The 16,248-nt window shown below is 44.8% G+C and overlaps 1 protein-coding gene across 1 annotated transcript in view; it reads left to right on the forward strand.

The window, feature by feature from the left end:
- The window catches only part of CHN2 (chimerin 2), a 438,139-nt gene that overhangs the window by 304,891 nt on the left and 117,000 nt on the right, over positions 1-16,248 (forward strand). The window lies entirely within an intron of this gene.

Genomic DNA, 16,248 nt, shown 5'->3' on the forward strand with positions numbered 1-16,248 from the left:
AGTATCATTTGAGTGACAGCTGTGAGCCTGCTGGGGCTACTGACTTCACAGACAAGATGGTGGCACTCAGCAGCAGTCTCAGGCCTTGTACACATGAGCAGACATGTCCGATGAAAACGGTCCGCGGACCGTTTTCATCGGACATGTCTGCTGGGAGCTTTTGGTCTGATGTGTGTATACACCATCAGACCAAAATCCCCGCGGACAGAGAACGCGGTGACGTATAAGACACTGACGTTCTCTAACACGCGAGTTCAATGCTTCCACGCATGGGTTGAATCAATTTGATGCATGCGCGGGATTTCGGGCCGCTGGTTATACGTCATAACCAGCGGACATGTCCGATGAGTCGTACTAACCATCGGACATTTCCGACAGACATGTTTCCAGCGGACAAATTTCTTAGCATGCTAAGAAACTTTTGTCCACTGGAAACCTGTCTGCTAGGCCGGAAAAATGTCCGCTAGGCCCTACACACGGTCGGACATGTCCACGGAAACTGGTCCGCGGACCAGTTTCAGCGGACATGTTCGGTCGCGTGTACAAGGCCTCAGGGCTTTTGGATGTCTCCCCACAAGGGAAGCTTTTGAAGGTAAATAACATGCATAAAAAAACTTTAAATTTACCTATAATTTTATGGGAAGATTGTTGTTGAAATTAAAGAAGAAGTATGGCCAAATCTCTTTTGGGAATCACAAGAGGGCACTTCGTTCTGTACCGCTATCGGCTGATGTCACTCAGCCTGTCCAGACTCAGGAGATATCCTGAGTTGACGGATCTGAATGTCATGATCTGCCCAGACGCATGATCGGCAGCTGGCTAAGCCTCTTAGCATGCCACTGAGAGCCTGAGCTAGCCACTTCCACCCCCTACACAGCCCAGTAAACGCTGGAGGGGCACTCCTCTTTAATGGGCTGTAAAGACCAGAAGTGGGGGGAGCAGTTGTCACCAGAACAGAAATGTATTCACATCAATAAAAACATTGTCAGATGTCAGATTTTCCATCACTTTCTGTCCTGACGCAACAGTTTATACCCCAGGGGATGTTTTTGCTACAATGGCTCTAGGCAGGGCTGCAAAGTGAAAATCGGAATGGGAAAGTAGGTAATATTTTACCAGGCAGGATGCAGAGGGGTGGAGGGGTTTAGTTAAAGGATAACTAGGGATGAGCTCGATGTTTGAGTCAAACATTGGGTGTTTGCCTGTTCATCGAACAGCGAATATTACAGGGAGTTCGTGGGAAATTCGAACACTGCAGAATGCCCCATAATGCACTGCGAGATCGAAGTGCATTGCTTTATGATGATTGGCCAAAGCATGCACCTGACCTGCATTCTTTGGCCAATCACAGTGCGCTCTGCTGAGAGAGCCATAATTGGCCAAAGGCAGGGTGCCTTTGGCTAATCATGGCTCAGGGGAACCAAGTCCACGCCCCACACTATATAAGGCTGCTTACAAAGCGGCCATGTATAGTGTGTGAACGGAGATAGATTGAGCTAGATTGGGCAAGCAGATTAGTTAGTGGCATACCGGCAGTGTATTTAATATATATAGTCTAACATAGATATATTAAATACACTGCCTGCATGCCACTAACTAACCTGCCTGCCTAATCTAGCTCAATCTATCGCCGTTTGCATTGTGTGTAGACTAGATATTCAGTGTAGACTCTATATTTAGCCAATACAGGCAGTGTAGTTTATATAACACAGAGTATTGAAGTGGTTAAGGGGAACCCTGCCACAAAATGTAAAAAAGAAAGTGGCATGGGGTTCCCCACCGCCAAAATCCATACCTGGCCCTTCAGGTCCCCCCAAAGCACCTTGTCCCCATGTTGATGGGGACAAGGGCCTCATCCCCAAAATCTTTGCTCAGTGGTTGTGGGGGTCTGCAGGAGGGGGGCTTATCGGAATCTGGGAGCCCCCTTTAACGTTGTACCCCAACCTATTCACCAAAAATGCATCAAAAAAGTAAAAATTACAGTTTTTGATAATTCCTTTATTTAAAAAAAAAAAATGTCCCGCAATGTAAATCCATCGTCAATCACGGCGTCCAACGGTCCCAAAAAAACCCCCAAAAACTGAAAAACTTTAGAAATGTAATTTTGCTGCCATACTTTTATAAACATGGGAAATATACACTACTTTACAGGCAGACTAAGGGGACCACTTTTGATTTTTCACTTACATGTCCCATAGACTGACGGTGTTCGCATGTTCGCACACATTTTTTGTTTGTTCGCATGTTCTGGTGCATTAAAGAAAACAGTTAAAAAATAACTTATAATACTGCATGTACAATCTAACTACCCTTTTCGTTAATATGAACACCAGAAAATTATTTTTTAATTTGTGGTAGGCTTAGTGTTGGAATTTTTTTTTTTAGTATATTTTTCTATGATGTCCTTCTTTGTCATTCATCTTCTGTGTCTTGTCTTTATTTAAATAAAGTGTGGTTGTCAAAATTATTAAAAACATAAAGCACATACTAAGGCCCCTTTCACATGGGGCAGTGGAGGTGCGGTGAGAGTATAGCGGCGCGTTTTTTAGCGCCGCTATTTTGTCATATTTACCGCGATATTTGGCCGCTAGCGGTGCGGTTTTAACCCCCGCTATTGGCCGAAAAAGGGTTAATATCGCCCGCAATGCGCCTCTGTAGAGGCACATTGCGGGCGGTATTACCGCGGTTTCCCATTGATTTCAATGGGAAGGAGCGGTATAGGAGCGGTAAACACCCCACTCCTATACCGCTCCAAAGATGCGGCTAGCAGGACTTTTGGAGCGGTCCTGCTAGCGCACCCCTTAAGTGTGAAAGCCTTCGGGCTTTCACATTGAAGCCTGCAGGGCACGATTTTTTCAGGCGGTATAGCAGCGTGTCAGTGTGAAAGGGGTCTAAATGGTATGAAAAGCACATTTGGCAAAGATGTTAAAAGGAATCCATTTTTAAAGCACAGCCGTGTGAACTGTCCTTTAAAGAGGAGTTCCACCCAAAAATGAAACTTCCTCTTAACCCACTCCTCTCCCCCTTACATGCCACATTTGGCATGTAATTTTTTTGGGGGGGGGAGTGGGGGCTTCAGGAGAAGGGGACTTCCTGTCCCACTTCCTCCTTCCGCCGAGGGGCTGCTAAGGCGATACGTCATATCGCCTTTTGGCAGCCCCTCCCTGTAGGCGATCGCCTGGGACACGTGACAGGTCCCAGGCGATCGCCTGTCCAATCAAACAGCGCTGGTGCCCGGCCGTGAAGCCGAAAGCTGTCACGGCCGGGTGCCCACAGTGACAATGAAGACGCCAGCCAGGGAGGGGGGGAGAGGAGCGGACCCCCGGCCGGCGCGTCGCTGGAACGCTGGAGCAGGTAAGTGTCAGTTTATTAAAAGCCAGCAGCTACACTTTTTGTAGCTGCTGACTTTTAATAAACTTAAAAAATGGGTGGAAAACCCCTTTAAGTGGTGCAAGGCACACCAATATGACAGAAATCTCTTTGTATCTCTCTCAGCTCAGAAAATTCCCAACAAGTATTTTGTATCTTCTGTGCCTGTGAAAAATACAATGTTGCAGGATAGTTTCTCATATTTGTTTGCTGGGTGACTGAGGTTAGAATTTTGTGACCACACCTAAATAGTCTTGTAGCAGTAAATCATATCGGTATTTCAGAGTAACGTCTTTGCCCAAAGGTGTACTATGATCTCTTGCAATGTAGGTTACATTTGTATGTTTTTTTTGCAAGATCATGAAAACAAGCACATTTTTACTATACAAGTCAAAATGATCTTTGAATGTTTCATAGCATGTGTTGAACCCATATTTTTACCCCTGTGTTGGTGATGATGGGAAGTGTGGGTCTTTTTAGCTCTCTAGAATCTCCGATCTTTCCCAGGTGAGGCTGAGACAGGCTTTTCAACTAAGATTCCAGCACCACCTGCTAAAGGACATTCTCTGTATATTATTATAGAGAATCTCCAGAGGGCTCATGATAACGTTTCTGTGCCATACTCCCTATTGTGGATCCTCCATAGAAATATTTGGAGGATGCATTGCAGCCTGCATCACCTGAAGCTCAGATAAGAACAAAGATCAGATTCATAAAACGGGGTTGACTGAGATCACCTTATTGGATTTTTAAGCGCTCCAAAGCCCTAGTAGGAAATGAAACCCTGTCCTGAACTTTCCAAAATGAGCAAATAGTTTTGGTTTCTATGCAGATGTCATGTTTTTATTTTTTTTATTTGTAAAGATGTGTTTGTTGGATTTTCTTTATTTTTATCAAAACCAGGCTTACAAAGAAAAATAAAGGAAAAAAAAACAAAAACACAAAAATAAACAAGCCTTGATAATACAAAAACAACAACATCTCATGAAAGCCCACAACAGAGAACATATCAAATACTACAGATGCCACCATATATAAAAATAAAGTACATCAGCACAGCGATACATAGGGTAAACGTAACACCCTGGATCTAGAGCGGTTAGTGTAAGCGCACTGGAGACCCATTTGCCCCAATTTTTATCAAAAATACTTTTTCCTGAGTTCAAAAGTTAGGGCCAGATTCACAGACGACTTACGCCAACGTAATATTAGACATGTGCACTGCCAAAAAATTAGTTTTTTTCGTTTATGTTATTTTCTTTTTTTTTTTTTTTTCGGAAATTCTGGAAAATCTGAAAAAAAAAATTTGTTTTTGTTTCATTCGTTTTTTTTATTTTTTCGGAAATTTGAAAAAAATATTTTTTCAGAATTTTTGTTAAAAAACTAAACGAATTGCACATGTCTAGTATCTATTGATATACGGCGTAAGTTCTGTGATGCGCCGTCCTATCTATGCCGCCCTATTCAGGGAACAAGATACACCTGAATTTTGCCAATATACGACCAACGTAAGTCTCCTACGCCGTCGTATCTTGGGTGCATATTTACGCTGGCCGCTAGGGGCGCTTCCGTAGATTTACGCGTCGAATATGCAAATGACCTAGATACGCCGATTCATGAACGTACTTGCGCCCGCTACGCTGTTTACGTAAGGCGTACGTCTGGCGTAAAGTTACCCCTGCTATATGGGGCGCAGGTAATGCAAAGTATGGACGTCGGAACAAGCGTATGTTTTTACTTAGTTTACGTAAGTCGTACGTGAATGGGGCTGGGCATAGGTTACGTTCACGTTGTTGCCTTTGAGCCGTTGTATCTTAGGGCGTAAATTCGACGTGATTCTGAGCATGCGCCGTTCATACGGCGCTTCATTTACATGGGGTCACGATTCATTATAATACAACACGCCCACTACCAACCTACTTTGAATTACGTGGGCTTACACCGGCCCATTTACGTTACACCACCGTAACTTAGGGAGCAAGTGCTTTGTGACACTGTACTTGCCTCTCTAGGTTACGTCGGCGTAGCGCATATGAGATGCGCTACGCCCGCACAGAGATACGCCGATCTCTGTGAATCTGGCCCATAGTCTATACAAAGGCAATGTATCATTCATTTGTTTTAGATGGGAGTTTACCACGGGGAGGGTTGTCGCTTTCCAGGGTGATAAAATACTTTTTTTAGCGAATAAATATAAAATGTGTAACAATCTTTTAGCATATTTAGAAATCACCAGGTCACCAAAGATTCCCAGAAGACAATTTTTCAGATACAGGATATTAGGAAGACCCAACACCAATGAGATAAATGAACCAACCTCTCTCCAAAATGTTTGGACTGCAGGGCAAAACCAAAAACAGTATAAGAAATAAGGCCCTTTTCACATGGGGCAGAGGAGGTGCAGTGACGGTATAGCAGCGCGATTTTTAGCGCCGATATACCGTCGTATTTACCGCAATATTCGGTCGCTAGCGGTGCGGTTTTAACCCCCGAGAGCTATAAGCCCTTCAGGCTTTCACATTGAAGCCTGCAGGGCACAATTTTTTCAGGCGGTATAGCAGCGCTATTTTTAGCGCTGAACCGCCTGAAAAACGTGTCAGTGTGAAAGGGGTCTTATTGTGATGTTTAGCGTTTTCAAAACGTTATAAAATGTAACTACTGTCACACTTTCATCACAATTGGCTAATTAGATATCATATTGCTTTATGATTTAGACAGCTAGGGTTTACAGTTCATTTTCAGACAGATCACAATGATCCTGGGGAGTTGCCCCCCCCCCCCCAAAAAAAAAAATAAAAGCTGTAAAATTTAAAATTGTGAAGCAAAAGTAAACAAACACAAAAAAGGAAAAAAAAAAAAACACCTTGGCCCCTACATATATCAGGGAGTGGATGCTTCTATCCTTTATTTTTCTGGACACTTCTACTTTGCACATTGGCCTACATTTTATGTCCTATCCATAAAATGCAGGCCCTGATGTGGAGTGTTGTCTCATGGAGTTCTCTGTGCTTAACTCTGCAAAGAGAGTTGCAGGATTGGATGAGAGCCGGTCACATGACAGGTCATGGGACTGTGAATCTTCCCACATTAAAAAAAAAATTATCACATGATTTTTAAAGTGTGCAGCGCGTTTATAAATCATCATAAAACTGGCTATAAATGTGCATATTTTAATTACCATATGGATGTGGTAAGGCTTTATAAACGGGCCCTTAAAGTGAATATAAACCCGATTCATGACATGCACATATTTCTGCAGTATTTTTTTATATCTCTTTTCAATTAGATAAGTCTTATAGCTCTCTTCTGAACGGTTCCTCTGCTATATTTTTTACTTTTTAGACAAAAGCAGCCTGAATCTTTTGTCAAAGGAGGTTGCTAAAATAGAGTGGCAGAGAGCAGCTCCTATTACAATACAGCTCTGAGAGTCTCTGCCTATGAGGTGAGGGGGTGTGTACCTTTCCTCCAATCAGCAATGTTAGCTATCTTGGCTGTATGCCCAGACATCACAGTCTGTGTTAAACAGGAAGAGAAAATCTCCTAACACGATCTGAACTTTCTAAACTGTATATAAATGTGAAGACAGCAGATATACATCTAAAACCTATGTAGGGAGATTTGGTTAATCTCTGTGTATCATCTGAGGCTGTTCACTTCACTGGGTGTATCAGGGGTTTACATCCACTTGACAAATACAAAATAATTGTCTTCCTGCACCCCCCCCCCCCCAAATAAATATAATCCATTTAAAGGAATATTTATACAAAGGAAAAACCTTTTCTTTACACAGAAGAACAACAACTTAAAAAGCACATTTGGTAAATTTTCTACAACAGAAACTCTGATAATTTTGCAGTGTAATCAGTTTTGCTAAAATTTCTGCGCTAATCATGGTGTTCAAATGTCCACCACATGTTTGCAACACGGGTGAAAAATTGGTAAATGACTTTGGACTTATTGTTCCTAATGTATTGTAGCAGGAACATTATAGTATTATGAGTTTAAATGTGTGTTAACCAGTGTGGGTATTACAGTATCATGCTTTCCCAATTCCCCTTTCCTCTGACCTTAGAAGAGAAGCAGGGATACGGCCCATAGATACATTCCGAAAATAGTACGAAAAAGACCACTTTTTGAAGCGATCGTTAGTACAGAGCCTTCGAGAGCAGATCACGTCAGTTCATCCAATATTATCCTATCGGAAAAGCATTAAAAATGTTCTCGTACGATACCAGATAGTATGATTTTGGTTTAATCAGTGCAGTTGTCATTCGAAAATACAATAGAAATACATGACAACACATGACATCACTTCCAATTTTTTATTCCGTCGTATGAGAGTTTTCTTAACTTTAGTAAACTCTTTGGGCCAGATCCTCAGCCAGCGGTGCAAATTTAGTTTGTCCTAACTTATGTCATTTAAGTTACGTTGCCCTAAGTTGGTGTCGTAAGTGCCGTATCCACAGCGCATTTGCGTCTAAATTTGCGCCATCGTAACTTAAATTCAGAGGCGTAAGGCGGGGTTTTTGCAAGTGGGAAGGAAGTGGGCGTGCTTCATTGTAATGAGCCGTGACCCCATGCAAATGAGGCGCCGGCTGTACTGCGCATGCGCGCACGAATCGGGACCTCACTGGGCATGTGCAGAACTGGTCTCGGCGCAATCAGTGAGATAGGTAAAAGGCCAAGTGTACTTAGTTTGAGGATCGCCCTGTGTCTAAAAAGGCCCACACACACACACTTCCCTTGCAAAAGTATATCCCATTGTTTCCCTTCCATGAGCAATTTGCTTCTGCTCTGTTTGTTTGTGTGTTGGTAAGTTGTGTTTGTGAGAAAAGTGTTTGAGGAGTTGGAGAGTCTAGTTGTTGTTTGTTTTTGCGAAGTGTCTTTATTTAATTTGTTTGTTAGTGTTTTTGCTGATTGTTTTTTGGTGTTTGTTTTTTGTTTTTTTGTTTGTGCGTGTTTGTTTTTTTTTGAATTTATATTAGCTGTGTCCTTGTGTGTTTATATTTGTTTTAGTTTTTTGTGGTGTATATTTTTGTCTGGTTTTTGGGTGTGTATTCTAGATTGTTTGTCGGGTGTGTTTGTTGTTGCTGGGTGGTGTATGTGATGCCCCCCAAACGCAGGAAGCTTAATTTCACCCTGGGAGAGAAGCAAATTCTTGCTCGGGGCATTGTGAAATATGGGCGATTTCTGCATGGCCCTGAGAGCCAGAACACCACCCCGGCCAGGAGGAGGCAGCTTATTAAAAAGATCACGGACCAGATCAATGCGGCGGGGGGGGGGGGGAGACCAGGACCCCCGCTGGCATACAGAAAAAAATAAATGATCTGAGGAGCGTCGTCCGGAATAAGATGGCAAGGATCGACGCCCATACCAGGGGCACTGGAGGAGGGGGACCCTGCCCAGTCAGACTGACGGAGGAGGAATGGGCAGTGGCCCAGTGTTTCCATCCACAGCAGGTGGTGGGCCTGCCTGGCTATACGTCAGGCCCCGTACACACGACAGAGTTTCTCGGCAGAATTCACAGAGAATCTCGGTCAAAACCCGGATTCTGCCGAGAAACTCTGTCGTCTGTACACTTTTGGCTCGATGGAGCTCGTCGAGAAAATAGAGAACATGTTCTCTATTTTCTCGTTGTTCTATGGGAGAAGGCGGCCCGCCGAGCTCCTTGGCGGCTTCATCCCAGAACTCGACGAGGAACTCGACGTGCTTGGCACGTCGAGTTCCTCGGCCGTGTGTACGGGGCCTCAGATGTTCCGAGGAGGACAGGTACGTTTTTTTTTGGAATCTCTGTTGATTAGCATGTGTGGGTGGGGGAAGGGAAGATGTGCCAAGTGTGTGGTTCCTCAAACATGTGATTGTTTTGTGTCCTCCACAGATGGCCAGGAGGTTGCAGGCCAGGAGGTTGCAGGCCCATCGGGCCATCCTGCTGCACCACCCCCAAGACAGGCTGATGATGAGTCCCAAGAAGGGCAGGATTCCCCAGGGGAGGGGATTGGCCAAACCTCCCCTCATGAGGAGGTTGAGGGGGAGGAGGTTGAGAGGGAGGAGGATGAGTGGGAGGAGGATGATGAGGGGGAGGAGGACGAAAATATGCAGATTGGCCGGGAAGTCCTCCTGGCCACTGATATGATGACCTTTGAGTCTTCCCCTGAGGCTACCCCTGAGGCTGGCACCAGTCAGGCCACCATCAGGGGTAGCCCCTCCCACTTCTCCCCCAACAGGCCTCCAGTCACAAGGGTCACTCTCTCCCCTCCTCCAGGCCCGCAAGACTCAACGGCAGCCAGGGGGCCAACCCAGGAGACCGTGGATGTGTGGGCGAACTTCTGTCGGCCAGTGTGGTGAAGGACAATGCCCGGCAGACCCGCACTCTTGGGAAAATACTTGAAAAAAATACCCAGATGGAGCACAGCCAGGGTGAAATGATGGAGGCACTCGGTGATGTGGCCACCAACTCAACGGCGGTCATTACATGTTTGAACGACATACAGACCGCCACAACAGGCGTGGCCCATGAGCTGAGTGCCCTGACCCAGGCTGTGCAGGACAATACTAGGTCTGGCCAGGCCAATGCGGCTGCCCTCACTGCCTGTCTCACTCGAATTGCAGGGGCCATGGAGGGCAGGCCAGCAGGGGCGGCTCCTCCTTCCCCAGCTCACCCCCCCAGGAGGCTCCTCCTTCCCCAGCTCACCCCCCCCAGGAGGCTCCTCCTTCCCCAGCTCACCCCCCCCCCCCAATGGACATCCTCCGCGACGGCGTGGCCGTGGCCGTGCCCGTGCCCGTGCCCCTGCCCGTGCCCCTGCCCAGCCAAGGCGTAGCAATCGCCGCCGCTAATTAATTAGCAGGGATACTTTTGTTTTTTTGTTTATGCATTTTTTTTTTATTATTATTTAATTTGGTCTTCTGTACTTATGATTTGATTTATGTGTGTGAATGATGTGTGAATGTGGGGGGGGGGGCATTCCTGATAAATTAAGGGTGTCCCCCTCAGTTTTGGTGGAGTAGGGATCCCCAGGACCAGGGAGAAGTGCAATCCCAGGTTCCTGAATGGTGTATGAATGCACAGTGACATAATTGGAGCCGTGGCGTGGCGTTACTGCTCCCAAGTCCCAAAGTGGGGGGGGGGACTTGGATCTAATCCAATTCGATGTGCATGTGATGTGTCTGTGCTAGGGACCACAGTGGTGTGCATTCATGCATTATCATTGTGACTTTATTGATGTGCATTTACAGGGAAAAGATACATTCTTATTGTGACATTATTCATGTACGTTTACTGGGAAAAAATGCCTTCTGCAAGGCGTCTCCTGGCTGCTGTGCCCTCAGCAGACCGGGTAGAGTTGGTTGGAGGGGTATTGCCTGGGTCGGGGGTCAGGTCATCACATAAGTCAATATGCAGTCCCCTTCTCAGGGCAAAGTTGTGGAGTATACAACATGCCCCAATTATTTGGCACACAAAGTCTGGGGAATACAGCAGTGTACCCCCAGACTTATCCAGGCATCTGAAGCGGGACTTCATAAGCCCAAATGTACGTTCAACCACTCCCCGGGTACGTATGTGCCCCCTGGTTGTAGCGTTGCTCTCCTGGGGTTTGGGGGTTCCTGAATGGGGTCATCATGTGAGGTCCCAGGGCATATCCAGAGTCACCTGTAAGGGAAAAGACAGGAGGATATTAGTCATGCATGTGCCCCTTGTGATGTCAGCATCATGGGGGGGACATACCTGACACACATGTCACTCACCAATCAGCCAGCTGTCTCCATACATGTTCTGGTCCAAATCTCTGGAGATCTGGGTCTGCCGGAAAATATAGCTGTCATGGCAGGATCCCGGAAATTTAGCACAGACGTGCCAGATGAGGCCATGGGCATCTACGATCACCTGCACATTTATGGAATGCCAGCCTTTACGATTCCGGAACATGTGCTTAGTATCATGGGGGGGTTGTAGTGCCACATGGGTACAATCAATGGCCCTGATGGTGCGTGGGAATCTGGCAATGTGATAGAAGTCTGTCATGGTCTTCAAACGCTGGTCCTCCTGGGTGGGTTTTTGAAATTGATTTCCCATGCGCCGCAGGATTGCAGGGACCACTTGGTGCACACACCTGCTCATGGAGGATTGTGCCATCCCAGCCACGCCTCCACTTGTGCGTTGGAAAGAGCCAGTAGCAAGAAAATGCAGAGTTGCCAGTACTTTGATGAGTGGCTGCAGTGCATGGGAGCGTTGTGTTGGGCTGGTGAGATCATCCTGAAGGATTGTGGTTAATTACAGGATGGCCTCACGGTTAAATCTGAAGTTGCGGAATACCTCAGAAGCAGGCATGCCAAACACATCTTGGCGTGGGCGGTATACCCTCTCCTGTGCCCTCCTCCTCCTCCTCTGTGCCCTCCTCCTTCTTTGCGCCTCTAAAGACACTAATGCAGCTAGGATCATTGATGGTCCTGGCATTTTGGCAGACAGATTGTAGTCCTGAAAGTGTGTGTGTGCTGAGCTCTTCCTCAATGGTGTTGCTTCAGCAGACATTCAGACGGCATGTGTAAAATTAGGGCTGCTTTTATAAAGTGTAAATTCCCACCGGGAAACTAACAGGTGCGCACAGGGCGTAATCTACGGCGCACACACTTAATTCTGTGGATCGCCCTATCTCCCTCATTTGCATCTTTGCCTATCAAAAAAAGCGGCGTGCCTAGCGTAATTTGCGCCCGAGAATGCGCAGGTGTAATTATTTTAGGTAGGACGGAAAAGCCGGAATTTCAGGCGCTTCTCGTTTTGAGGATCGGGCGCAAAGATACACGCCGTGTAAATTTAGAAAACTCGAGTTAAGTCGGCGTATCTCTTTTGTGGATCTGGCCCTTTATGTTCGATATGGAACTAGCATGCAAAAAAAAAAAAACCTAACGATCTGTCTTCTGATTTTCGGACCGTGTGTACGGGGCTTTAGGGAAACTGCAGGATTTGGCGTCACTGAGGTCTTTTGATCCAGGTGGAAGTTAGGTGAATTGAAGTGTTCAATTGTACCATGGTTTTGATGTGAAAGCTTGTTGCATTTGTAAAGTGCTGCTCGATATGCTGAGACAATATAAATTAATAATAGTTTTGACATATTTGTATATAAAACTTTTAGACAGATTTTGAATCTACTTTAACTTCTTGCTTACTGGGCACATATACCCCCCTCCTGCCCAGATGAAATTACAGCTTCCGGCACTGCGTCGCTTTAACTGACAATTGCGCAGTCGTGCGACATGTTTTCCAAACAAAATTGACGTCCTTTTTTCCCCACAAGTAGAGCTTTCTTTTGGTGGTGTTTGATCACCTCTGCGGTTTTTATTTTTTGCGCTATAAACAAAAAAAGAGCGACAATTTTGAAAAAAAATTCTAGATTTTTTACTTGTTGCTACAATAAATATCCCAATTTTTTTAAAAAAAAAACTTTTTTTTTCTCAGTCTAGGCCGATACGTATTCTTCTACATATTTTTGGTAAAAAAAAAAAAATATCGCAATAAGCGACTGGTTTGAGCAAAAGTTATAGCGCCTACAAAATAGGGGACAGAATTATTATTATTTTATTTATTTTTTTTACTAGTAATGGCGGCGATCTGTGACTTTTATTGGGACTGCGACATTATGGTGGACACATCAGACACTTTTGACACATTTTTGGCACCATTCACATTTATACTGCGATCAGTGCTATAAATATGTACTAATTACTGTATAAATGTGACTGGCAGGGAAGAGGTTAACACTAGGGGGTGAGGAAGGGGTTAAATGTGTACCCTGCATAGTGTTTCTAACTGTGGGGGAAGGGGACTGACTGGGGGAGGTGACACAGATCGGTCTCCTCTCTCCCTGACAGGACGTGGATCTGTGTGTTTACACACACAGATCCACGTCCTTGTCTGTGTAACCGCCGATCGCCGGTGCCTGGCGGACATCGCGGCCGCCAGGCACATGCATTGGCATCTCAGTGATGCGTCAGGCACGCACAGGCCGGCGTCGGCAGGGCTCGCGCTCCCCCCAGTGGCTGGAGGCCGTATATAGACGGCCTCCCGGCAACTGGCATCGACACTGCGGCCGTATATAGTCGTACGGCCGTCAGGAAGTGGTTAATAATTTTAATTATGACCTGCTTATATTCATGGCTGGCTTACTGATTAATTATAATAACAAAGATAACAATGAGCAACTTTGTCCCCACAATCTGTTCTCACTTTCTCTTAGTAAGATACAGTTCCCTAGCATTATGAAAGCCCTTAAAGCATCTGAATACTCTTTGAAGATATTTTCTGCAAAGCTGAGCTTAAGCAGTGTCCTCAGCCACTATGAGATTTCAGGCATTTGCCTCAGTCTAATATTCAATTTATCTCTAACGCTTAATCCTTGCTCATCACGAAAGTGTACTATGAGATATACAATTACATTTTTTGCCTCGGGATTCATTTCTCTAGCCTCTACCCCGTCTCTAGACTGTTAATTTGTATGATAATGAAAATTCTGCGCAGCTGAATGCAGAACTCTAAATTAAAGGTGGTCAGGTGGTTGACGATCTGCTGCTCTGTGGCGGAATGGATGACCTAGATTCAGGAAAAGAGATTGACTTAAGTCATTTACGCATGGAAAGAGCAGAGCATTCCACATACATTTACTGAGTATTCAGATGCTGGGAAACATAAATGTGATTTTTCTTTGCTGTTGGCGGCTTTGATTATTTTTCTATTTTTAGTATTTGGTATTGTATAGAAATAGGCCTTTTATATTTGATCATACAGGGAAAGTCAATCATTTTATATATACAGTATTAAAGTATTAAAATTCCTCCATATTGACCTAGCCTGATTTTAATTGTTGGAAAGATACATTTTTACCTTAGCATGCTCAGAAGATATATGGAGGTCCTTGGCCTCAAATTTTCATGCTGCCCCTGGTTTGAACATTCTGCTGGAATAAGTCAAAGGGGTTGTAAAGGTTCTTTATTTTCTAAATAGGTTCCTTTAAGCTAGTGCATTGTTGGTTCACTTACCTTTTCCTTCAATTTCCCTTTTTAGGCTGTATTCAAACCTATACAGTTTTAGTGCTTTTTGCATTTTGCAGATTTGCACTACATAACTTGCTCCATAGGAAACCATGGTAAATGGACTATAGTGCAAATCTGCAAAATGCAAAAAGCACTAAAACTGCATAGGTGTGAATCGAGCCTAAGGACCAATTCACAGCAGACGCAGTTCCGTTCAGTTACGTGTGCTTTGTTTTGCACAAAATGCACGCTCAGTGTTTTCCATGTATTCCAATGGCTCTAGTTGGCTCTAATTCACACCATGCAGTCAGTTTCCGGTCAGTTTCTGCACCGGAAACTGACTGCATGGTGTGAACTAGAGCCAACTAGAGCCATTGGAATACATGGAAAACACTGTGCATGCATTTTTAGTGCAGAGAAAAATGCACACGAAACTGTACGGAACTGCGTCTGGTGTGAATTGGCCCTTAATGTTTTTTTTCTTTGTCTGAATTTCTCACTTCCTGTTTCTCCTCGGTAAGCTTGCCCCCATCATCCGAGCTGTTCTGGCTGGGGGTTAGTCATCCAGAACAGCTTACTGAGGAGGAACAGGAAGTGAGAAATGCAGACAAAGAAAACAAAGGAAAAAAAAATAGAAGGGAAATGGAAGGGAAAGATAAGTGAACCAACAATGCACTAGCTTAACCACTTAAGGACCGGACCAATACGCTGGTAAATGACCCAAGGGTTTTTTACAATTCGGCACTGCGTCGCTTTAACAGACAATTGCGCGGTCGTGCGATGTGGCTCCCAAACAAAATTTGCGTCCTTTTCTTCCCACAAATAGAGCTTTCGTTTGGTGGTATTTGATCGCCTCCTCGATTTTTATTTTTTGCGCTATATACAAAAATAGAGCGACATTTTTGAAAAAAAAACAATATTTTTTACTTTTTGTTATAAGAAAAATAGAATAAACTAAATTTTAGTCAAACATTTAGGCCAAAATTTATTCAGCCACATGTCTTTAGTAAAAAAAAATCGCAATAAAAAAAAAAAAAGCTACCTAGCGGGAACAGCGACACTAATACAGCGATCAGAAAAATTATTGCTTAGTGACACTGGCAATAGGGAGTGAAAGGGTTAACTAGGGCGATGATCAAGGGGTTAAAACTTTATTTGGGGGGGTACAGGGGCTACCCTGAACCTAACACTAACTGGCTGTCACACTAACTGTCACACTGACACTAAATGCAGTGATCAGTACATATATGATCACTGCATTCAGTGACACTGTGACAGGGGGATGGGGGGGGGTGATTGCAAGGGGTTAATGTGGGCCTGCGTGTACTGGTGTCAGTGTAGTGTTGTGCAGACTCACTGTGTGATGTGATCTCTCCTCAGCGGCGGTTGAAAAAAAACGAGAGATCACATCACTTCCCTCTTCCTGTGTTTACACAGGAGGAGGAAGTGCACTGCAGGGGGAGCGCGCGCATGTACCGGGGGGGGGTCCCGATCAGCCCCCCGACCCACGTCAGGGCAGCCACGTACAGGTACGTTGATGTGCCTGTCCGTGCCATTCTGCCGACGTAAATGTACATGCGGCGGTCCGGAAGTGGTTAAAGGAACCTATTTAGAAAATAAAAAACCAACCTTTACAACCTCTTTAAGATGTCAAGCTCAGTTTAGGAGGAATATAGGGGTGGTATTAATCATGACACACATGGCCCCCCCCCATGTGTAGGACAATGATATAGAGAAGGTAGAACTAAAAACCTGTACAGTTTTTACAATTCTTTCATTTAAGTAAATTCAGTGACATAAAGCAATGTGAATGGGACACAGGGTCGGCCTAAATGGTTCAAAAACATCATGTAAGAA

The sequence above is a fragment of the Rana temporaria genome, chromosome 5 (assembly GCF_905171775.1).
Source record: "Rana temporaria chromosome 5, aRanTem1.1, whole genome shotgun sequence".
In the NCBI taxonomy this organism is placed as follows: Eukaryota; Metazoa; Chordata; class Amphibia; order Anura; family Ranidae; genus Rana; species Rana temporaria.